Raw genomic sequence first — 25,257 nt, forward strand, 5'->3', positions numbered from 1 at the left:
ACGTCTATTGACAATACCCCAGCTTAGTCAAAATGATCAACACTGACCGGATGTACCGTATAAACAAAACCACTTATCATCAAGGTTCCGTTGAACGCTTTGTTTCTCTGTGATACCACCAGTCCACTGCTGGGTTTAATGACAAGTGTTGGGCTGATATGTTGGGCATCCTTTATGCAGAGAGCCTTTCAAGCATTCATGTGGACTATCCCAGAGATTCAGCTGTGGCGTGATAATGCAAACAGCAGGATGCTTTTCTAGGGATTCTGATGGAACCAATCTCCCCTTCATCTGCCCCCGATTGTCTCCATGGTAACAACAGTGAGCTATTCAAAGTATCACTCTGGGTCTTGCTCAATCAAACACACTAACCAGGTTTCCTAAAGAAAATGGTTTCCTTATTTAGTTGGACTGTAAGGACATAGACATGGCAGAGAGGTTAGTCCTCAGCTTGACTGGAAGGCACATTACTGTGTGTTCTGATGAGTAGGAGCATGAGGATGAGGACATCCTGCTAGCTTAATGATATCTGCTCTGATCAACTGGGGTGTTTCTCCTAGATTGTATCAAAGGAAGGGAAGTAAATGCCTGAACTGCAGAGACCAAAATATTTTTGGACTATGTTTAGGCAGGGGTGTGCAACAGAGCTAGGGAAGGGGGTGGGCGTCCCGCCTAAGCATTCATAGGGGAAACCCTGTTGTAGAGACACATATCCTCTGAGAGTGCAGTCAGCTGGGCATCGTTCCACAGAGGCTGGGCTGGGGGCTTTCCTGGCAGGAGTACAGGGTGCTGGAGGCCTGTCTTGTGTAATCAGGCAGAAATGCTGGAGGAGAGCCCATCGATAGCTAGCTGATGCTGCTGGTGGTGGTGAAAAGCTCAGCAGATACAGGTCTGGTTAGCACTATCATCACAGATCCTCTTCTTCCCTGCCAGTGCACATGTGGCTCTGGTCAAATAAAGTGCACTACACAGGCAATAGGGTGCACTTCAGGGAATGAATCCAAATGTATTGTATGTGTTCTCTGTACAATGAAGGATTAACATTGATTGAATGAATTGTCAGATTCTTTGGCTAATATCTACAACTGTTCTGTAATTGCCTGGAAATATGGGCCACATTGGTAAGAGCCAAATGGTAGCAGACGGTGGCAGGCCTGATCACCGACGACAATGGTGCCAGGACAACAACCTCTCCCTCAACGTCAGCAAGACAAAGGAGCTGATCGTGGACTACATTAAATGGAGGGCCGAGCACGCCCCCATCCACACCGACGGGGCTGTAGTGGAGCAGGTTGAGAGCTTCAAGTTCCTGTGTCCACATCACTAAGGAATTAACATGGTACTCACACACTAACACAGTCGTGAAGAAGGCACGACAACGCCTCTTCCCCATCAGGAGGCTGAAAAGATTTGGCATGGGCTCGAAGATCCTCAAAAAGTTATACAGCTGCACCAGAGAGCACCTTGACTGGCTGCATCACCGCTTGCTATGGCAACTGCTTGGCATCCGACCGCAAGGCGCTTCAGAGGGTAGTGCGTATGGCCCAGTACATCACTGGGGCCGAGCTCCCTGCCATCCAGGACCTCTATAGCAGGCGGTGTCAGAGGAAGGCCCTGGAAATTGTCAGACTCCAGCCACCCAAGTCATAGACTGTTCTCTCTGCTACCGCACGGCAAGCGGTACTGATGCACCAAGTCTGGAACAAACAGGACCCTGAACAACTTTTACCCCCAAGACTACTACATAGTTAACCAAATAGCTACCCGGACTATCTGCATTGACCCTCTTTGCACAAACTCTTTTGACTCATCACATACGCTGCTGCTACTGTTTATTATCTATCTTGTTGCCTAGTCACGTTACCCCTACTTATATGTACATATCTACCTCAATTACCTCGTACCCCTGCACACCCACGGCAAGCGGTACCGGAGCGCCAAGTCTAGGTCCAAAAGGCTCCTTAACATCTTCTACCCCCAAGCCATAAGACTGCTGAACAATTAATCAAATGGCCACCCGGACTATTTACATTGACACCTCCCCCTCCCTTTGTTATTACACTGCTGCTACTCGCTGTTTATTATCTATGCATAGTCACTTTACCCCTACTTACATGTACAAATTACCTCGACTAACCTGTACCCCCTGCACATTGACTCGGTACCGGTACCCCCTGTATATAGCCTCGTTATTATTATTTTATTGTGTTAAATTTGTATTTAGTAAATATTTTCTTAACCAACAATGCAGTTCAATAAATAAAGTTAAGGGCTTGTAAGTAAGCATTTCACGGTAAGGTCTACACCTGTTGTATTCGGCGCATGTGAGAAATAAATGTGATTTGATCGTCTCGGTACTGGTACCCCCTGTATATAGCCTCGTTATTGTTACTCATTGTGTATTTATTCCTTGTGTTACTATTTGTTCTATATTTTTCTCTCTGCATTGTTGGGAAGAGCCCGTAAGTAAGCATTTCACTGTTAGTCTACACCTGTTGTTTACGAAGCATGTGACAAATACAATCTGATTTGATTTATAGCGCGAGAGTGAGGAGACCCTGATGATTAGTAAATCACATGAACTGGGACACATGGGCTTTTGGAGTTTCCACGGCTAGGTTAAGAAATACCTGCTGGGTTTCTGACATAGTTTCTCACACCCAGTAACAACTGGAGAATACAGCACAGAGTGGGCCGGGACCCAACTATGTTCAAACCAGTTTCTAGGTTTGCAAATACGTGTTTCGATGAATTCTCAGTGTCTTCGTTTTACCCTGGGCACCTGGTACTGTAGGTTAACCAGTTGAGTAAGTGACACTTGTGACATTGTCCTCACCAGAGAATCTAAGGACTTACAATGGGATGCATATGTTTGACTTGATTTAACCTAAAAGGGGAAGTGAGATTTAGATTTTATTAGGATCCCCATTATCCGACACCAATGGTGACAGCTAGTCTTACTGGCGTCCACCTGACTGGCAGGGTTTAGTGGCTTTCACTTCTGCTGTTATGTTAAGTCTAATGCTGCACGCAACCGGCAAGCTGTCTCTATGGAGGAACCGGGGGAGTGTGTGTGTCCGTGCGTGTGTTTGAGACATTGAGCAATGAGGACCCTGTGCGGCGTCCACACTACTGACTGAAAACACAGATTTCTCTCCCTCTTTACTCTCTCTCCTTTCCTTCCTCCCTCCCAGCAGACTACACTCCGGCTAATTCCATCCTTAGTGAGTCTAATTGTGCCGTGTGACTCAGTGACTCCGTCAGGATTACCAGCCAAGCAACAAGATCATTCTTTAATTTGTCTTGAATCGAAAACCCTCAGCTTGCCTTGGTTCTGAAAGCATCTCAAGGCTCCCTGTTTCTTCCCTCTCCGTGCTGGTTCCAGGCCCCTCTGGAGCTCCTCTGAGTGGGATTAACACTATCACACACAGGGGTCTTGTCCAACCATACCTGGAAATGAGGATGTGTTTGTATCAAGGGTTTCTCTGCTCTGCTCTCAGTCTCAGTCTCAGTCTCGAAGCCTGAGAAGGGCAGTGTGGAGGAGAGCTCAGTCCTGTTGCCCTTAAAAGGCAAAAAACAGTTTCTGTGTTGACTGGCTGCCAAGGTTCACACACACAACGAGCTAAAAGCATACAGTCTCAGAGTTCCCTCAGATCTTGACTTCTCATCTCAAACACACCTATACAGAAGACAGGATAACGGCTCTCCCTTCATGTTACTAGTTCCCATCTTACTGTCCTCCTCCTGCACTCCCAGCCCACATGATTTATATTTATAGCCCCAGCCTTGTCTAAACAGACTTCAACTCTGCACCACACCAGTATCTGTGTCATAATGACTATGGAGAAGGTAAACACTGTTGGAGAGCACCAACAGGACATTCATTAGAAAAATCTGATCTCTTTTGACGCTAAAGGCGCTTATTTTATCTGTCTAAATGAGGTGCTATGAGTAAGCCCTGTATCAGGGTCAAATAGCACTGGGCCCCGTGTAGCTCAGTTGGTAGAGCATGGCGCTTGTAGAGCATGGCCCTTGTAACGCCAGGGTTGTGGGTTCGATTCCCAAGGGGGGCCAGTACAAAAAAAAAAAAAGAATAATAACATGTATGCACTCACTAACTGTAAGTCGCTCTGGATAAGAGCGTCTGCTAAATGACAAAAAATGTAAATGTAAAAATAATTAATCATAGAGACTCTAAAATCTCAGACTGCCATTTTCATTTCCTGAATAAATATCCAGATGAATTTGTAGGTGCAGCAAGTCTTACATATTCTTCACTTTCATTTGTTTGATGGAGAGTAGTTAGAGCTGTCCTCCAGACTAGACTGGCTGCCTAGTTCCTACAGTAGTTAGAGCTGTCCTCCAGACTAGACTGGCTGCCTAGTTCCTACAGTAGTTAGAGCTGTCCTCCAGACTAAACTGGCTGCCTAGTTCATACAGTAGTTAGAGCTGCCCAACAGACTAGACTGACTGCCTAGTTCCTACAGTAGTTAGAGCTGCCCTCCAGACTAGACTGGCTGCCTAGTTCCTACAGTAGTTAGAGCTGTCCTCCAGACTAGACTGGCTGCCTAGTTCCTACAGTAGTTAGAGCTGCCCTCCAGACTAGACTGGCTGCCTAGTTCCTACAGTAGTTAGAGCTGCCCTCCAGACTAGACTGGCTGCCTAGTTCCTACAGTAGTTAGAGCTGCCCTCCAGACTAGACTGGCTGCCTAGTTCCTACAGTAGTTAGAGCTGCCCTCCAGACTGGCTGCCTAGTTCCTACAGTAGTTAGAGCTGCCCTCCAGACTAGACTGGCTGCCTAGTTCCTACAGTAATTAGAGCTGTCCTCCAGACTAGACTGGCTGCATAGTTCCTACAGTAGTCATGTCAGGGAGAGGGATGGACAGACGTGAGGGGACTGTTCAACAGCTCAGGGTGTACCTGGTCCTCTCTCTCTCTCTCTCCCCCCCATCTTATTTCCCTCTCTCCAGTCACCAGCCTTCTCTCAGTGATAACTCACTTTTGAAGGTGTGTGAGTGTCTGGTGTGGTTTGAGGCTCTACTGAGGCAGTGCAGTGTCTGTGCATCATTCTATTTAAGAAGCAGTCCTGCATATACTCAATCCAGGAGCCACCATCAACTGGAGCCACCGGACCACCCTCTCCACACACACACACACACCAGGAGTGTGTGTGTGTTTTTGTGTCACGGTGTGTGTGTGTGTGTTAGGGCTGTCCCCGACAAAAAAAAATCTTGGTTGACCGAAAGTCATCTGTTCTTTCGACCAATCGATTGGTCAACATTTTTAATGGTGTATTTTTCCATATGTAGACACACCCTATGCGTTTTTATAAAATCAACTATATGCATTGAGCTTGTCTGATGCTTTAAGCTCACGGTTTGATGAAATAAGACAAATGCCTCAAGAGGGCACCAGAGATCTAGATAACAAGAATAAAAAAACCTGACCCAACTATTCTCCTCCCGCTCCTGCTGGCTTTCGCAGATTCTGCCATTACTCTCCTGAAGTTGCCGGTAATAGGCTACACGAGGAGTCGGCAACCTTTCTCATGTGGAATGCCAATTTATCTTACCATTTCTAACGATCTGCGTGCCAGTTATGGTTTTCATATGCACATTTTCGTGAAACAGTCTTCATATCGCAAAATCATTTATGTGGTTAATCAAAATTCTATCCAAAGCTAAATGAAAATGATAAACCGAAAAAGTAACTTCTATTGCTATTGCCAACTATGTAAAAATAGCCTACATAAAGCCAACAAATAAAAACATTGCAGCCTGCAGGTAGAAAATGTCCTGATAAAAAGAAATATCCTATAAATCACATTGGCTACACATGGCCTGTCTGCAACAAACTTGAAACATTGTATCAACTATTAACTTAATAATAATAATAATAATATGCCATTTAGCAGACGCTTTTATCCAAAGCGACTTACAGTCATGCGTGCATACATTTTTTTTTGTGTATGGGTGGTCCCAGGGATCGAACCCACTACCTTGGCGTTACAAGCGCCGTGCTCTACCAGCTGAGCTACAGAGGACCCATGAGACCCAACTTGGGTCCTGCCCGAAGATTGCGCCGCTAGCAACATTGTATAAAATATTCCGGGCCCTCAGAGTTTCCCGCGCCAGGGAGCTCGGGACAGACACAGCTGTAGGCTACTTGCGCAAGGGATAAGAAGCAGTGCTTGACTTGGGCAAAAGCTCACCGGAGCCGAGTATCGGCACCTCAAATTTTCTACTGCTTGAGCTCCTGTTCCTCTTATAGGATATTAGCTAAAAAGTATTGTGGAGCTCCTGCACCTAAATATAAACAGTACCAGCACCCGAAATGAATACCGGAACCTATTTCTGTCCAAGTCAAGCACTGATAAGAAGTAATCTATCTAAGAAGGCCTATTTTATGACGTTTCCACTGGATCAGAGCATTACATTTTTCCCTTTCACGCTGAGTGGTTATCAAAAGGGAGAGCGCTGGAAAGATTTTTCAAATGCATTGAGGAACAATTGTAATTCTCAATGGATGTAAAAACAGACTTTGTTTGCTTACTGTTTTAGGAGAAGAAAACATTACTTTGAGAAGCTCCACAGGTCATTAGTTGTTGTGCGTTAAGCCAATCAGAAATACTATCAGATCCCCAAAATGGGCACATTTATATGCCTACATTTGTGCGCAGGCCAGGTAGCCTATAGGCCTACTTCTATGTGTGCGCGTCCTTACTCAGATCCAAGAATGCGTAGCAGAGCGGTCGTGTTCTCTTGTGTGTCCATGTAAATAGCCTGTTTTTTGTATTTTTTTGTATTTTATGTATATATTTCCCTATCACACTTTTCATCCTTCTACTAAATATACTTTCCTGCAACCCGCCTCACTCAATGTGGAACGGATTCTATTATTTACTCACCTTTATCTAGAATCTCCAGTTGAAACTAGCCAGCCGGCTAACTAGCTACTTGCTATTAGCCACCGTTAGCGGTTTTCACCCAGAACATCGGATTTTCTGCCGGAATCACTGAATCACTGGACCTTTAACACTGGATAATCGCAACTAGCTAGCTGCAACCAAATGAACGTTGTTGTTGGCTAATCAGCCTTGAGCTAGCCTTGAGGCAGGCACATCTCCCGGCTATCTACCTCTCTGTCAACCGGACGGGACCTCCTAGAGTCGACACGGAGCCCTGCCGAATCCATCACGACTGGTCTGCCGACGTAATCGTCTGTGGTTTCAACAGGCTTCCCGTTGCGACGACCACGAAGATCCGTCTGCTAGCCCCGGCCCGCTAGCACACGCAAACAGCCGTGCTTCCGGCTCGCTGTGCTGAAGCACCAATTCGAACTGCTCTCAGACTCACATATTGCTGTTCACTGGACCTTATGATCACTCAGCTGCACAGCTGATGCCTGCTGGACTGTTCCTTTACACGGTACCCTGTCCTGTTTATCTGTTTAGCCTCAGCCCAAACTTTATCGCCATTAAAAATTGTTGTCCTAGCTCTCTCTAATAACACCTGTGATTGCTTTATGCCTCTCTCCCATGTCAATATGCCTTGCCTATTGCTGTTCCAGTTAGTTCTTATTATACAATTTCACTGTAGAACCCCAAGTCCCTCTCAAACTGCCTCAAATAGTTCCTTTGTTCCACCCCCCATACACGCCGAGACCGGCTCAATCGGTGCCTCCAGTGATGCTCTCTCTTTCATTGTTACCCAACGCTTAGGTTTACCTCCACTGTACTCATATCCTTCCATATCCTTGTCTGTACATAATGCCCTGAATCTTTTCTACAACGCCCGGAAATCTGGCCCCTTTATTCTCTGTACCCAACGCACTAGAAGACCAGTTCTTAAAGCATTTAGCCGTATCTTTATTCAAGTCCTCCTCTGTTCCTCTGGTGATGTAGAGGCTAACCCAGGCCCTGCAGCCCCCAGTATCACTCCTACTCCCCAGGAGCTATCATTTGTTGACTTCTGTAACCGTAAAAGCCTTGGTTTTCTGCACGTTAACATCAGAAGCCTCCTTCCTAAGTTTGAGTTATTCACTGCGTTAGCACACTCCGCCAACCCTGTCTGAAACCTGGCTTAGGAAGGCCACCAAAAATTCTGAAATTTCCATCCCCAACTACAAAATTTTCCGTCTAGATAGAACTGCAAAAGGGGGTGGAGTTGCAATCTACTGTAGAGATAGCCTGCAGAGCTCTATCATACTATCCAGGTCTGTGCCCAAACAGTTTGAGCTTCTACTTCTAAAAATACACCTTTCCAGAAATAAGTATCTCACTGTTGCCGCTTGCTACAGACCCCCCTCAGCCCCCAGATGTGCCCTGGACACCATATGTGAATTGATTGCCCCCCATTTATCCTCAGAGTTCGTACTGCTTGGTGACCTAAATTGGGATATGCTTAACACCTCGGCCATCCTACAATCCAAAATAGATGCCCTCAATCTCACACAAATGATCAACAAACCTACCAGGTACAACCCTAAATCCGTAAACATGGGTACCCTCATAGATATCATCCTGACTAACTTACCCTCTAAATACACCTCTGCTGTCTTCAACCACTGCCTTATTGCCTGCGTCCGTAACGGGTCCGTGGTCAAACGACCACCCCTCATCACTGTCAAATGCTCCCTAAAACACTTCAGCGAGCAGGCCTTCCTAATTGACCTGGCCCAGGTATCCTGGATGGATATCGATCTCATTCCGTCAGTAGAGGATGCCTGGTTGTTCTTTAAAAGTAATTTCCTCTCAATCTTAAATAAACATGCCCCATTCAAAAAATGCAGAACTAAGAACAGATATAGCCCCTGGTTCTCCTCAGACTTGACTGCCCTTGACCAGCACAAAAACATCCTGTGGCGTACGGCATTAGCATCAAATAGCCCCCGCGATATGCAACTTTTCAGGGAAGTTAGGAACCAATATACACAAGCAGTTAGGAAAGCAAAGGCTAGCTTTTTCAAACAGAAATGTGCATCCTGTAGCACTAACTCCAAAAAGTTTTGGGACACTGTAAAGTCCATGGAGAATAAGAGCACCTCCTCCCAGCTGCCCACTGCACTGAGGCTAGGAAACACTATCACCACCGATAAATCTACAATAATCGAGAATTTCAACAAGCATTTTGCTACGGCTGGCCATGTTTTCCACCTGGCTACCACTACCCAGGCCACCAGCTCTGCACCCTCCGCTGCAACTTGCCCATGCCCCCCCCCGCTTCTCCTTCACACAAATTCAGACAGCTGATGTTCTGAAAGAGCTGCAAAATCTGGACCCCTACAAATCATCTGGGCTAGACAATCTGGACCCTTTCTTTCTAAAACTAGCTGCCGAAATTTTTCGCAACCCCTATTACTAGCCTTCTCAACCTCTCTTTCGTAACGTCTGAGATCCCCAGAGATTGGAAAGCTGCCGCGGTCATCCCCCTCTTCAAAGGGGGTGACACTCGAGATCCAAACTGTTACAGACCTATATCCATCCTGCCCTGCCTTTCGAAAGTTTTTGAAAGCCAAGTTAACAAACAGATCACCGACCATTTCGAATTCCACCGTACCTTCTCCGCTATGCAATACGGTTTCCGAGCTGGTCATGGGTGCACCTCAGCCACGCTCAAGGTCCTAAACGATATTATAACCGCAATCGATAATAGACAGTACTGTGCAGCCGTCTTCATCGACCTGGCCAAGGCTTTCGACTCTGTCAACCACCGCATTCTTATTGGCAGACTAAATAGTCTTGGTTTCTCAAATGACTGCCTCGCCTGGTTCACCAACTACTTCTCAGATAGAGTTCAATGTGTCAAATCGGAGGGCCTGTTGTCTGGACCTATGGCATTCTCTATGGGGGTGCCACAGGGTTCAATTCTTGGGCCGACTCTTTTCTCCGTGTATATCAATGATGTCGCTCTTGCTGCTGGTGACTCTCAGATCCACCTCTACGCAGACGACACCATTTTGTATACATCTGGCCCTTCATTGGACACTGTGTTAACAAACCTCCAAACGAGCTTCAATGCCATACAACACTCCTTCAGTAGCCTCCGACTGCTCTTAAACACTAGTAAAACTAAATGCATGCTCTTCAATCGAACGCTGCTGGCACCCGCCCACCCGACTAGAATCACTACTCTCGACGGGTCTGACCTAGAGTATGTGGACAACTACAAATACCTAGGTGTCTGGTTAGACTGTAAACTCTCCTTCCAGACTCACATTAAGAATCTCCAATCCAAAGTTAAATCTAGAATCAGCTTCCTATTTCGCAACAAAGCCTCCTTCACTCATGCTGCCAAACATGCCCTCGTAAATATGACTATCCTACCGATCCTTGACTTCAGCTATGTCATTTACAAAATAGCCTCCAACACTCTACTCAGCAAATTGGATGTAGTCTATCACAGTGCCATCCGTTTTGTCACCAAAGCCCCATATACTACCCACCACTGTGACCTGTACGCTCTTGTTGGCTGGTCCTCACTACATATTCGTCGCCAAACCCACTGGCTCCAGGCCAACAAATAAATCACGGCTAGGCAAATCCCCGCCTTATCTTAGCTCATTGGTCACCATAGCAACACCCACCCGTAGTATGCGCTCCAGCAGGTATATCTCACTGGTCATCCCCAAAGCCAACACCTCCTTTGCCCGCCATTCCTTCCAGTTCTCTGCTGCCAATGACTGGAACGAACTGCAAAAATCTCTGAAGCTGGAGACTCTTATCTCCCTCACTAACTTTAAGCATCAGTTGTCAGAGCACCTTACCGATCACTGCACCTGTACACAGCCCATCTGAAATTAGCCCACCCAACTACCTCATCCCCATATTGTTATTTATTTTGCTCATTTGCACCCCAGTATCTCTATTTGCACATCATCTCTTGCACATCTATCATTCCAGTGTTAATACTAATTGTAATTATTTTGTACTATGGCCTATTTATTGCCTTACATCCATAACTTGCTACATTTGCACACACTGTATATATATTTTCTGTTGTATTTTTGACTTTATGTTTTGTTTTACCCCATATGTAACTCTATGTTGTTGTTTTTAATCGCACTGCTTTGCTTTATCTTGGCCAGGTCGCAGTTGTAAATGAGAACTTGTTCTCAACTGGCTTACCTGGTTAAATAAAGGTTAAAAAAATAAAATAATCTACATTGACAGGAGCGCTCCAAACAAAAGACAATGACTATTTTGACAAAACTCATAAATGGAATGAAATAAACCAAAACTTGTTTCTCACAAGTGTAGCATAGGATGCGCACTCTGCAAACAATGTGTCCACTCCGACAATGACAACGAGAAGGCTGGAATAATAATATTGAATGCATTAACAGAAATTACCATAACCAAAGCAACAAACATTGTAGATTAGAAACGATAGGAATTAACGGTAAATGTACTACTGGTGATGTATGTAATGGGGAATTGATATACACTAACAATCATATGCAAACAATTTACACAATTAAGTTATGAAACAATGAATGTGCACAAATTGGCGGGAGAGAGCGCATTCTGGAGAGTGAAGTGCATTGTGCATCTGGGCGCATGGTCAATCCCACGTCTGCATTGGCCATGCAGCATTTACGGTGATATGGCCTCAGCAGAAGTCAGGGCATTCATACTTCTTGCACTTTGGGGAGCAGTGCAGAGCTGTTGTCAAGGAAGTGAGTTTGTGTTTTCTACAGGATGTACCGCCCCCACCTACCGTCAACCAATCATGTCAATGCGGAGCTACACAGAGCCCTCCGCATTGTTACAACATTTGGGAGGCGCATGGCAATGCGGTACGGAGCTCGATTTGGCCTCTGCATGCCTCTGGAGGCTCCGCAATTGCGTCACACCCTCCATATGGAGCCTCCAACCAAATTTTACGGATCAAGCATAAATTGGCTTTTAGTCTAGGCCTCCACAATGGCTCACTGAGATGGGCGCATATATATCTATATATATATATATATATATATTTGTTACTGCTCGACTAAAACAATCTTGGTCGACCAACAGCCTAACAACCAAACAATCAACCAGTCGACTAATTGGGGTCAGCCCTAGTGTGTGTGTATGCGTGTGTGTCAGATAAAACATGTAGGGGGTCGGGAGATGCTAATTTTCATATGAAAGGGTTACAGCTGCTCTGAACTTCTAAAGAAATGATTCATGCTCTAATCTGAATCATCTGTTCCTTCTTCTGTTTGTGTGAGTCTCGCTCTCTCTCACAAGCTCACACAGCCACTCAGCCCAGCCCAAGGGGAAAACTAAACCATGGTCCATGTGACTCATTCTATACGTGTAACTAACAGTGCCACAAGCCTAAAACATGCTAGTAACATTTCAAAATAACTGCTTGTCATCTTCCATCATACACTGTACACTCGGATAGACCGACACCATTATTTTGGTGCAGACCTTCAAAGTGTAGAGACAACTCACTGAAAGCAGCTACTGTGCTTTGACAAATCAATCTAGAACATGTGATGATATAGGCCTACAATATGCAGTAGCATCATTAGTATGCCAGTGAGAGAGTCAGCACTGGCTGCAACCATGTGGAGCCACGACCAGCTAGCAGGCTGATTGGTTAACTATCATGATGACATAACCAGTGAGAGGAGAGCAACACTTGCCATCTACAGTACTGTAGTCTACCCACACATCTAGCCTCCACATCAGTCAAGTCAGGTAAGCGTACGACTCAGCCATGCTTTCCCCAAATTAAGCTGTTGACCTAATATCATTACTATTCTAGGCTGGCAAAGAGGACTGAGATTACTGTTTGTCCTCAGTGTTTGAGGCACGTGGTGCATGCTTGTCAGTGCTGTTACTGTTCTCACACATCAACACACAACTGAGGAAGAGGCCCTGAGTTGGACAGAATGATCTTATTCTATCTTTTGCTTTATTTTGCCATTATTTGTCTAATTGATTTAAACCAGGAAGTCCCTATGAGATAAATGACGTGCCTATTGTGTGACGATGTTTGACTGAGCTTTGAACATCAACAGCTTATTCACGTTCAGTGTCTCACAGCTGGGCAAAATGTAACGTCTTGCATATTTCCTTCGGTTTACCTCACTTCCTGAACTGCAATCAGGAAATGTTCACATTGAGGGAAGTGGTCAGACATGTTCCTTGGTTCAGATTAAGAGGACTTCAATATTACATAATTTCATAGGAACCCAAAGAAGAACTTCAGAGAGAGACTCAAAGTCAGTGAAGGGTAATTCCACGGTGAGACTTTAAAATTAATGCCAAACAACAACCACTGATTTCAAAGTTTAACAAACCATACAAATCTATGCACAATGACTACTTTGAACAATTTACACAGTAAATAAATACATAAAATACTGAAGTGCTAGCTGTGCTAGCTGTGCCACTAGAGATCCTGGTTCGTATCCAGGCTCTGTCGTTGCCGGCCGCGACCGGGAGACCCATGGGGCGGCGCACAATTGGCCCAGCGTCGTCCAGGGTAGGGGAGGGAATGGCCGGCAGGGATGTAGCTCAGTTGGTAGAGCATGGCGTTTGCAACGCCAGGGTTGTGGGTTCGATTCCCACGGGGGGCCAGTATGAAAAATGATGTATGCACTCACTAACTGTAAGTCGCTCTGGATAAGAGCGTCTGCTAAATGACTAAAATGTAAATGTAAAATGAAAAACAGCAGATGCAAGGTTTGGTAATTACGGTAAAATCTCCCTCAGTTTTATTCTGTTACCAAACTTTGTACCTGCACAGTTCATCCGGTAAATGTGTTTTTGTAAAATGTTCAGTAAAAATGTTTTAAAGTAGTCTTTGTGCATAACATTCTATGGTTTATTAAATGTTGAAATCAATGTTTTTTGTTTGGTATACATTTTTCTAAAAGTGATAAATCGGAGTTTCAGCATAATTCCATTACCATGGAAATGCTCTGAACCGTTATGATTAAACGTCCGTGTCACTTTTGACTTTATCCTGAATACCTAACTCAATGGGGTGAGCGGGACGTGACAAACATTTACAAAGTGAAAACACAATAACCGTTATATTATTTCCGCAACAACTAAGAGTGTTGAAGTGCGAGGCTCAACTTCTCCACTGTTTTGATCCCCTGGCTACCACGCTGTGTGTGATACTGTGTGTGACAGCAAAGGTGTTACATCTCGCCCAACTCAATATCTCCGGTGCTGCTTGTTGCAACGTCATTTCGCTGAGTCTACTTTAAGGAAGAAACACATCCCCAATTTAACTGACAGTTCAAAAATGTCTTCAGATAGCTGACATTAGTCACGTTATCGAATGTTGGCATTGACCAGTGTTCTTCAAGCCTGTTCGTGGGGACCCAGTGAGTGTAGGCTTTTGTTACTGTTCAGCGCTAACCAATCCGATTCAACCCAATGTTGGCGTAGCCGAGAAGCCAGTCCTATAATCTCACTAGTGGGAGTTAACACACAAACACTGAACACTGCAACAAAGACTAGATAAACATTGCCACAGAGCAGCAAGGAGCTGTTTTCCTATTTAAATCAATAGATAAACCCACGCTATGATAAATGCATGTTTCTGCCATTAGATTCCTCCTTCATAGGCAGTCTGAAGAGGACTCACTCATTATGGCTGACGAGGGCGGCCGTTTAGAACAGCATGCAGAGGACGCTGGGTATTATTTATTCCCTGTCAACGGCCCATCTGAGCTCCTCACCCCAGCCAAAACCACCATAGGGGGTTAGAGCAGTGCCTAATTCTACATACAGAGTATAAGAAGGGATGCTAAGTAGTAGCCTTCGCAAAATGGCTACAGTCCAGTCAGCACATAAGTCAGATACAATACATAGACTAGGCTTAAAATCCCAGAACATTTCCCTACCTTTATCCAGTGAATGCTACAGGCAACCTGTAGATAGTAGCATTAGCATAGCCGCTACTAAATGAAGCAGCATGGTGGCGAGTGACACAGCACAGCGGATGCCTGTAGAAGGGCTGATCCACATCCGGCCGCATGCTACTGATGTACAGACAGACTAGTACATCTCTGATCCTAACAGCGCAGCTCTGTTCCTCGTCTATAGGGTAAGATGACAGTCTGCGTAGCGAGTGATGGGCCTGGCGGTGGATTCTGTCTCCTCACAGCAGAGCAGCAGGTAAACAAACCCACACGCAGCAGCAGGCAGCATCATCATCACTGCTTACACTCTCCCCATCTCTCTCTCTTTCTCTGCCTCCCGCTCTCTTCCTCCCTCCCTCCCTCGCTCTAGTATTTTCTGCCCTCCTCCTTCGTCCTCCCTCTCCCCCTCCCCATCTGTCCCTCTCCCTCCTCTCTCTCTCTCGTATTCCTGCAGTAGCTAAGAGAAGCAGACTGATAAGGTCCTGTCTTCTCTCTGGCTGACACTGTTCTCCAGCAGTAATACACAGAGACAGGGAGAGAGACAGGAAGGGACAGAGAGGAACAGGGCGAGATGGGACTGTGGATGCTTTGTGACAAACTGGGCTGAGAGGACCCAGACTGGCTTTGTCCAGACGAGGAAGGGGATGAAGGGGAGAGGTGTCACTGTTCCCATCCAAAACCCTGCTCCAGAACACCTCAGTGATTTTGGAAACTTCCAGGAAGAAACTGTGAAAGAGCTTTACATTACAGTATACTGTAGGCCTGTCATTCATGTTGTGGATTCCCAGACCAATAAATAATCAACTGTGGTGGCTAGAGAACATTTCCCTGCTCCCTGCTCTGTGTCACGTTTGCAGTCATGCTCTCCCTCTCTCCAGGGGTCCTATCCTTAGTATCGTTTAGTGTAGGGCCTGACCGATCGACCGACGACAGGTTTCACTTTTCTGCACATGCTATCATCAATAATTCAGTCTGTTGCATAAGAGGGAAACGCGTCACAGGTTTATGTCCCAAATGGCACCCTATTCCCTATAAAGTGCACTACTTTTGACCAGAGCGTTATGGGCACTGGTCAAAAGTAGTGCACCTCATAGGGTATAGGGTGTCATTTGAGACACGGGCAGAGACAGTCGACTCGGGGAAGCACCCGCCACTACTTGACTGTAGACCTGTCAGCACAGATCCCCAAAACAACAACTTTGGTACAGGTCTAATAGATTGCAGTGTAAAACAGCAAAGACAGGCAAGGTAACGCATCGAGGCAGAGTAGCTATTGCTGTCTGAGGCACCGGCGATCCACCAAGGAGCAAGATTTACAATGTCACTCATAAGTGAATTAATGAAAGCGAAAGGAGACTTTTACTATCAGACTTTTATGACAAAGGCTCCGGAGGGAAAAAAAAACATGATTATTATAGCAGTGTAATTAGTAAGATAGCAAACATAGAAACGGTGTGTCAATGTGTGTGTGTACCTGTGTTGGAGAAGAGTGAATGATAACATGAGAGTGCAGAGGAGTTGAGTGTAGCGTGTTCCAGGAGCATCGTATGATGCAACATGCATGGGCCTGATTGAATGTGTGTTTCTGTGGGAAGCTATTATTGGCTTGTAAGAGCAACAGAGTAGGCAGAGCATTCAACTGGCTGTGTGTGTGTCAGGTTCACTGTGTTTAATACTGATATGAATGTTAATAAGAGTGTCTTCTCTGAGCTTGTTTACAGAGTGAGTGTTGTTTGTTGAGCGTTGGAGAGAGAGATAGACAGAGAAACAGAGAGAGATAGAGAGAGTAGGATGAATCAACAGGCTCCTGGTTGCCCTCTGAGCCCAGTGGGAGAAAAATCCCATTGCTGAGTCACAGCACTCCCCCATACATACACTGTGGCCTCAGGGTCTGCCTGTGCACTCGCATGTGTGCATGCGAGAGAGAGGTAGCTAGCTACTATATTGAATCTCAAAACTACAGTGCCATACTTAGTACAATCTAGTACTGTAGTTGTTTCCAAATCACTAGAATCTTGTGAGCAATAGCCTAGTCAAGCCAACTGGGAGTAGTCTCAGAAACGGTTCCTGGTCTTTCCAGATCTTCCACATGCCTGGTCGCGTAAGCTTCCTCTCAATCAATGAGCATGTCCCCTCCCCTTGACCTTGGCTCTGATGGCTCCTACCAGGAAACTACTGACTGAGTCTGCCTTTACGACCTCAGATAGTGGTTTGTAGTAGTCATCAACTCAGATAACCACTCACTCAAGCTATGACTGTCCATCTCATGAATGGTGTCGTTTTTCTAAATTGCTTGTCTTTTGTTTTTTTGGGCTTTAAAGCACTTTGAGATTTGTTATGTAATGAATAGCACTATAAAAGTTGAATGAATTATTATTAAATCATGCTAATGTCATTCTTTATGCAAATTAGCACACAGCAAAAGCAGCTAAGGACCAACACCTCTGGCCATGCACTGAAGTATGCCTCTCAAACAGATGTCATTTTTCACTGCCAACCCTAACAACTTGGTCATGTTCTTGGTCATGAATTCTTCCTTTCATATCTCCACCAACATACAGTATCTCCACTTTGGTCCATGTGAGACTGAGCTAATCCAGCATTACAAAGGCTGTGTCCGAAACAGCACCCTACTCCCTAGTGAACCGAAATGCACCCTATTCCTTATATAGTGTACTATGGGCCCTGGTCAAAAGTAGTGCAAAACATACTAGGGTATAGTTGAGTGCTGTGATGGGACAGAGACACTGGGTTCTCAGCACAGGAGGCTACTGAAGGGAGGACAGCTCATAATAATGGCTAAAGTGAATGGAATGGTATCAAATACATGGCAACCATGTGTTTGATGAATTTGATACCATTCCATTTATTCCGTTCCAGCCATTACTATGAGCCCGTCCTCCCCAATTTCAACAAGCTGTGTGATAAGAGCCTGTGTGGGTAAGCCTGTAGCTGAGGCCAGTGTTGTGCTTTTTTATTTCACCTTTATTTTAGCAGGGAGTCCCATTGAGACCAAGGTCTCTTTTACAAGGGAGCCCTGCATATACACCATTTACACTCTCAGTTCCAGGTCAGAGACAAAACTGCTGAGGATGAATAGTGATAAATAATTTTGATGAGGTTTCACTGGTTCATAATTAACTATTCTGGACACTCACTGTCCAGTTCAGCCTGTGTCACAACGGGATGATTTACAATACAATTACAGTGGCTGTGTTGATACTGATCACACACACACACACACAGGACAAATGCATAAAATAAACAATAGTAATCTTACAAGAAAACAGAGCTAAAAGAAAACAGAGTTACAGTTAAAGCGTTGGTAGAAGACTGCACAGGTGGTGATGATGAGGCTGAGATAGACAGAATGTTAAATAATGCACCCATCTGGCCTGTATAGCTGACACATGGCACAGCTTGTTGTCATTTTAGCCATGTGGAACTAACTGAGGCTCCTAGGAAAGGGCTGTCAACCGCACCACCACTCTCCCAACAGGCTTATATAACCCACCACTGCCACTTTCAGTAGCTAGAACCCCCTTACTCCACCATTCAAGATCAGCCAACACAAAACACAGTCGTCATAGATTTGTACTTACAGTGTTACCCTGGCAATGCCAAGAACCAGTCATGATGATAATGAATGTTAGCTGAGAACATTTCATGCTAATAGATTATTTAATAAAATACTAGAATATGGTTTATCATGGACCAAGAGTGTTTAAGTGGATAAACACAGAGGCAGGCACTCAGTGGGCTATGGATATCATTTCACAGCCTGACTGCAGATACATAGTCATAAAATACTAGGAAAGAATACATAGGATACCTTGGAAAGAATAGAATGTCCAGCGACATTAAAAGACCCGTATGTGTTGGTCTTTGGAGGCAGAGTGCGCATATGAAAACATTGTGTGAAAATAAGATGACTAGCCTAAGTTGCAGGTGGTGTTTATACCTAAACGTATCATTGGCAATAACTAGCTGTAGACCACAATAAATGAAAACCATATGGGTGATAACTGACTATACAGAGAAAAAGACAACTTCGAAGTTGAAGCTTTTTTCAAGGAGGTGTAAACAATTAAATGAGCAAATTAGCTACTATGCTAACCTTCTCATGGCGACCTTTCCTGCCTCTCCAGCTAACCAGATAACTGCATTTCAAGTTGAAGACACAAACCTTTCTACGACGTTTGATGACAATTCATTTGGTGGGAAAGAGACAGCCGTTGGTGTTGACGTTGGGGTGCTCGCTTGTTACGTTTGTTTCCAGCCTGTCTGTGCACTCCGCAGTGTGATCTCGCGCTGCCTCTCGGCTACATTGTATCATGTGACGTTGCAACTTCATCAAAAGGAACCTCCCCCTACTTGAGTCTGGGGCACGTTCAGAAGGACGCTACAATGAAATAAGATAAATGCAACGGAAAATACAACTTTATTGAAAATAAATCTATTTTCAATAAATCATGATAGGCTACATCTTTCCTTGTACAGTGTGCTGGGAAAAAGACCAAATGGGTTTAAGAAATTTTTTATTTTGGAATGACCAATAAAAGGCATGATGAAGAACTATATTTAGATTCAGAGCAGAACAGAAATCAATGACATGATGGTCACAATGATTGGGGAAAACCAGGCTACAGAACAATAATTTTTTTTATTTATTTTTTTTATTTCACCTTTATTTAACCAGGTAAGCCAGTTGAGAACAGGTTCTCATTTACAACTGCGACCTGGCCAAGATAATGCAAAGCAGTGCGATAAAAACAACAACACAGAGTTTAATAAAACATAAAGTCAAAAATACAACAGAAAATATATATACAGTGTGTTCAAATGTAGCAAGTTATGGAGGTAAGGCAATAAATAGGCCATAGTGCAAAATAATTACAATTAGTATTAACACTGGAATGATAGATGTGCAAGATATGATGTGCAAATAGAGATACTGGGGTGCAAATGAGCAAAATAAATAACAATATGGGGATGAGGTAGTTGGGTGGGCTAATTTCAGATGGGCTGTGTACAGGTGCAGTGATCGGTAAGGTGCTTTGACAACTGATGCTTAAAGTTAGTGAGGGAGATAAGAGTCTCCAGCTTCAGAGATTTTTGCAATTCGTTCCAGTCATTGGCAGCAGAGAACTGGAAGGAATGGCGGCCAAAGGAGGTGTTGGCTTTGGGGATGACCAGTGAGATATACCTGCTGGAGTGCATACTACGGGTGGGTGTTGCTATGGTGACCAATGAGCTAAGATAAGGCAGGGATTTGCCTAGCAGTGATTTATAGATGGCCTGGAGCCAGTGGGTTTGGCGGCGAATATGTAGTGAGGACCAGCCAACAAGAGCGTACAGGTCACAGTGGTGGGTAGTATATGGGGCTTTGGTGACAAAACGGATGGCACTGTGATAGACTACATCCAATTTGCTGAGTGGAGTGTTGGAGGCTATTTTGTAAATGACATCGCCGAAGTCAAGGATCGGTAGGATAGTCAGTTTTACGAGGGCATGTTTGGCAGCATGAGTGAAGGAGGCATTGTTGCGAAATAGGAAGCCAATTCTAGATTTAACTTTGGATTGGAGATGCTTAATGTGAGTCTGGAAGGAGAGTTTACAGTCTAACCAGACACCTAGGTATTTGTAGTTGTCCACATACTCTAGGTCAGACCCCTCGAGAGTAGTGATTCTAGTCGGGTGGGTGGGTGCCAGCAGCGTTCGATTGAAGAGCATGCATTTTGTTTTACTAGTGTTTAAGAGCAGTTGGAGGCTACTGAAGGAGCGTTGTATGGCATTGAAGCTCGTTTGGAGGTTTGTTAACACAGTGTCCAATGAAGGGCCAGATGTATACAAAATGGTGTCGTCTGCGTAGAGGTGGATCTGAGAGTCACCAGCAGCAAGAGCGACATCATTGATATACACAGAGAAAAGATTCGGCCCAAGAATTGAACCCTGTGGCACCCCCATAGAGACTGCCATAGGTCTAGACAACAGGCCCTTCGATTTGACACATTGAACTCTATCTGAGAAGTAGTTGGTGAACCAGGCGAGGCAGTCATTTGAGAAACCAAGGCTATTTAGTCTGCCAATAAGAATGCAGTGGTTGACAGAGTCGAAAGCCTTGGCCAGGTCGATGAAGACGGCTGCACAGTACTGTCTATTATCGATCGCGGTTATAATATCGTTTAGGACCTTGAGCGTGGCTGAGGTGCACCCATGACCAGCTCGGAAACCGGATTGCATAGCGGAGAAGGTACGGTGGGATTCGAAATGGTCGGTGATCTGTTTGCTAACTTGGCTTTCAAAAACTTTCGAAAGGCAGGGCAGGATGGATATAGGTCTGTAACAGTTTGGATCTAGAGTGTCACCCCCTTTGAAGAGGGGGATGACCACGGCAGCATTCCAATCTCTGGGGATCTCAGACGTTACGAAAGAGAGGTTGAGCAGGCTAGTAATAGGGGTTGCGAAAATGTCGGCGGCTAGTTTTAGAAAGAAAGGGTCCAGGGTGCAGAGCTGGTGGCCGGGGTAGTGGTAGCCAGGTGGAAAGCATGGCCATCCGTAGCAAAATGCTTGTTGAAATTCTCGATTATTGTAGATTTATCAGTGGTGATAGTGTTTCCTAGCCTCAGTGCAGTAGGCAGCTGGGAGGAGGAAGCCATTTTTTTGGAGTTAGTACTACAGGATGCACATTTCTGTTTGAAAAAGCTAGCCTTTTCTTTCCTAACTGCTTGTGTATATTGGTTCCTAACTTCCCTGAAAAGTTGCATATCGCGGGGGCTATTCGATGCTAATGCAGTATGCCACAGGATGTTTTTGTGCTGGTCAAGGGCAGTCAAGTCTGAGGAGAACCAGGGGCTATATCTGTTCTTAGTTCTGTATTTTTTGAATGGGGCATGTTTATTTAAGATTGAGAGGAAATTACTTTTGAAAGAACAACCAGGCATCCTCTACTGATGGAAGGTGAAGATATGAGTCTATGCTATGATTGAACTTATACAAATACACTTACATGGATAAAAGTGTCCGCTAAATGGCATATATTATTATTATTATTATTATTATTATAAAAGTGATCTATCTCAAATAAAAATGTCTGCACTCTCTCATGGCTGAGGGATGCTGTAGGTCAGTCAGGCCTGGGATGAATCCTGGCTAAATCCTGTAGGAAGGCTAAATCCTGGTTTTAAGTCTATCTTTGCAACATCTTGGCTACCAGCGTGGTCCAGCATTATGTTCCTGCCCTGCATAGACAGTCATTATTACAGTCATTTCAAATGTTATCATATGTCATTATCTGAGCATATCACTGCTTATTACTATATATGCGTTCTTCTTCCGTTCACAGTTAGGTAAAGCTGTACTACCAACATGTGGCCACAGTTTGCAATTGCAGCTTTCAAATTTTGTGGTCTCTACACTCAGAAGAAAAGGTGCTATCTAGAACCTAAAAGGCTTCTTCGGCTGTTCCCATAGAATAGCCCTTTGAATAACAATTTTTGGTTCCAGGTAGAACCCTTTTGGTTCCAGGTAGAACCCTTTTGGAGCCCAAAAGGGTTCTACCAGGAACCAAAAAGGGTTCTCCTATGGGGACAGCTGAAGAACCCTTTTGTAAGCCTTTTTTCTAAGAGTGTACTGTGTTTATCTGTGATTGATAATGATGTATTATGCTGTAATCATTTCCCTTTAAAACTGACAAACAATATGATTTGAATAGTATGAACATTTTCTTCAGCAAAGTGAACTCAAGGAATTGGTGTTTTTGTATTCAGCCAAGCTCCTGTGCTTTCTGAGCTAGCCTACAGCACTAGAAAGCTAATAAACTTAGGTGGGGAGCACCTCCTAAAGTAACCTTGTAGTCTATCATATTTTCATACGGAGTGACAGACATGGCAGCGATAATGTTAGAAAGGCAACTTTATTGTGCATAATTATGTCATGCACATTATTTATTTTCATATTGACATTCCATTGGATGGACATAACTTATGTCAACATTTGATAGGTCTATCAATGACTGAACCTTGATACAGTTGAAGTCGGAAATTTACATACACTTAGGTTGGAGTCATTAAAACTATTTTTTCAACCACTCCACACATTTCTTGTTAACAAACTATAGTTTTGGCAAGTCGGTTAGGACATCTACTTTGTGCATGACGCAAGTAATTTTTCCAACAATTGTTTACAGACAGATTATTTCACTTATAATTCACTGTATCACAATTCCAGTGGGTCAGAAGTTTACATACACTAAGTTGACTGTGCCTTTAAACAGCTTGGAAAGTTCCAGAAAATGATGTCATGGCTTTAGAAGCTTCTGATAGGCTAATTGACATAATTTGAGTCAATTGGAGGTGTACCTGTGGATGTATTTCAAGGCCTACCTTCAAAATGAGTCCTATATCGACATAACCTGAAAGGCCGCTCAGCAAGGAAGAAGCCACCGCTCCAAAACCGCCATAAAAAAACCAGACTATGGTTTGCAACTGCACATGGGGACAAAGATCGTACTTTTTTGAGAAATGTCCTCTGGTCTGATGAAACTGTTTGGCCATAATGACCATCGTTATGTTTGGAGGAAAAAGGGGGTAGCTTGCAAGCCGAAGAACACCATCCCAACCGTGAAGCACGGGGGTGGCAGCATCATGCTGTGGGGGTGCTTTGCTGCAGGAGGGACTGGTGCACCTCACAAAATAGATGGCATCATGAGGAAGGAGAATTATGTGGATATATTGAAGCAACATCTCAAGACATCAGTCAGGAAGTTAAAGCTTGGTCGCAAATTGGTCTTCCAAATGCACAATGACCCCAAGCATACTTCCAAAGTTGTGGCAAAATGCCTTAAGGACAACAAAGTCAAGGTATTGGAGTGGCCATCACAAAGCCCTGACCTCAATCCTATAGAACATTTGTGGGCAGAACTGAAAAAGCGTGTGCGAGCAAGGAGGCCTAGAAATCTGACTCAGTTACACCAGCTCTGTCAGGAGGAATGGGCCAAAATTCACCCAACTTATTGTGGGAAGCTTGTGGAAGGCTACCCGAAACATTTGACCCAAGTTAAACAATTTAAAGGCAATGATACCAAATACTAATTGAGTGTATGTAAACTTCTGACCTACTGGGAATGTGATGAAAGAAATAAAAGCTGAAATAAATCATTCTCTCTACTATTATTTCACATTCTTAAAATAAAATGGTGAACCTGACTGACCTAAGACAGGGACTTTTTACTAGGATTAAATGTCAGGAATTGTGAAAAACTGAGTTTAAATGTATTTGGCTAAGGTTTATGTAAACTTCCAACTTCAACTGTACATCATTGAGTTGTTTCTGACAAAGCCCTCCACGATGGGCCACAAGCATTCCTAGATCCAGAGAAAGTGAATCTCCCCGTTTTCACCATGGACTACCCTCGGATACTTGGGCCATTTGAAATCACCCTCTAGTGCTGCTTGCAACATTGGTAAAAATGTGTAAGGTTAGTTTTAAATATTATGAAAACTATTGTACTGTAAACACACACAAACATTTGTTTATGAAACCTTAACAATGAGATATGAGACAACTGATGGATGACCTGATCTGTTTAAACTGTATGGAACTAAATGTAATACACATGTACAGTGTATGTAAATATTATACACAGTGACATACATATTGCAACCTCGGCGTCTGGGGTCTGGTCGTCAGATCACCAGAGCCAGGAAAGATCCAGACCCTTCCCCACGTTGTAAGCTCTCTGAGAGGGGTGACCCTGGTCTCAGGGACCAGGAGCCTGGTTAAGAGGTTCTGGATACTCCTCTGCTTCCACCTCCAGGCTGGGTTCCAGAGCATCAGGACACCAGGGGGCCAGGGACACAGAACCCCCTCCTAAGGCAGTCTTCCAGGGGCTCTCACACTCCTCCCACCCCGTGAGAACCAAAGCACCGGAGGAGAAAGACTGGGGCCAGGTGAAGGAAGAGCAGGCCAGCTGACCAGGCAGGGTGTTACAGTTTGGACATATCATATTATAGTGCAGGATGAACATGCTCTCTGAACAGATCAGGGACCGTAGTGAGTCAGAAACTATGAACCTCAATGATAGATAGTATGACATCCTCTCATTTATAAAACCACTTTAAAATATCTGTAAAATCTTTGTATTAATATTTGTATTTTTAGTGTAATGGGTATAATAATATGAAAATATATTGGATATTTAAGATGTGCCTTCAGAAAGTATTCACACCCCTTGACCTTTTCCACATTTTGCTATGTTACAGCCTGAATTTAAAATGGATTAAATTGAGATTTTGTGTCACTGTAATACCCCCGTATTGTCAAAGTGGAGTTATGTTTATAGACATCTTTACAAATGAATTAAAAATGAAAAGCTGAAATGTC

At 44.3% G+C, this 25,257-nt stretch overlaps 1 protein-coding gene across 12 annotated transcripts in view; it reads right to left on the bottom strand.

Moving 5' to 3' along the window:
* The window catches only part of LOC121534223 (inositol polyphosphate-4-phosphatase type I A), a 45,055-nt gene extending 25,865 nt beyond the window's left edge, over positions 1-19,190 (bottom strand). For 11 of the 12 annotated variants that reach the window (XM_045205660.1, XM_045205659.1, XM_045205655.1 and 8 more), the window contains exon 1: positions 19,061-19,190. The gene's annotated coding sequence lies outside the window, so the exon portion shown is untranslated. Of the gene's footprint in view, positions 1-14,856; positions 15,191-19,060 lie in introns of those variants that run through there. The other variant, XM_045205650.1, reaches the window with a different exon arrangement.
* Between the last annotated feature and the right edge of the window lie 6,067 nt (positions 19,191-25,257).

This window comes from Coregonus clupeaformis, chromosome 20 (genome assembly GCF_020615455.1).
Source record: "Coregonus clupeaformis isolate EN_2021a chromosome 20, ASM2061545v1, whole genome shotgun sequence".
In the NCBI taxonomy this organism is placed as follows: domain Eukaryota; kingdom Metazoa; phylum Chordata; class Actinopteri; order Salmoniformes; family Salmonidae; genus Coregonus; species Coregonus clupeaformis.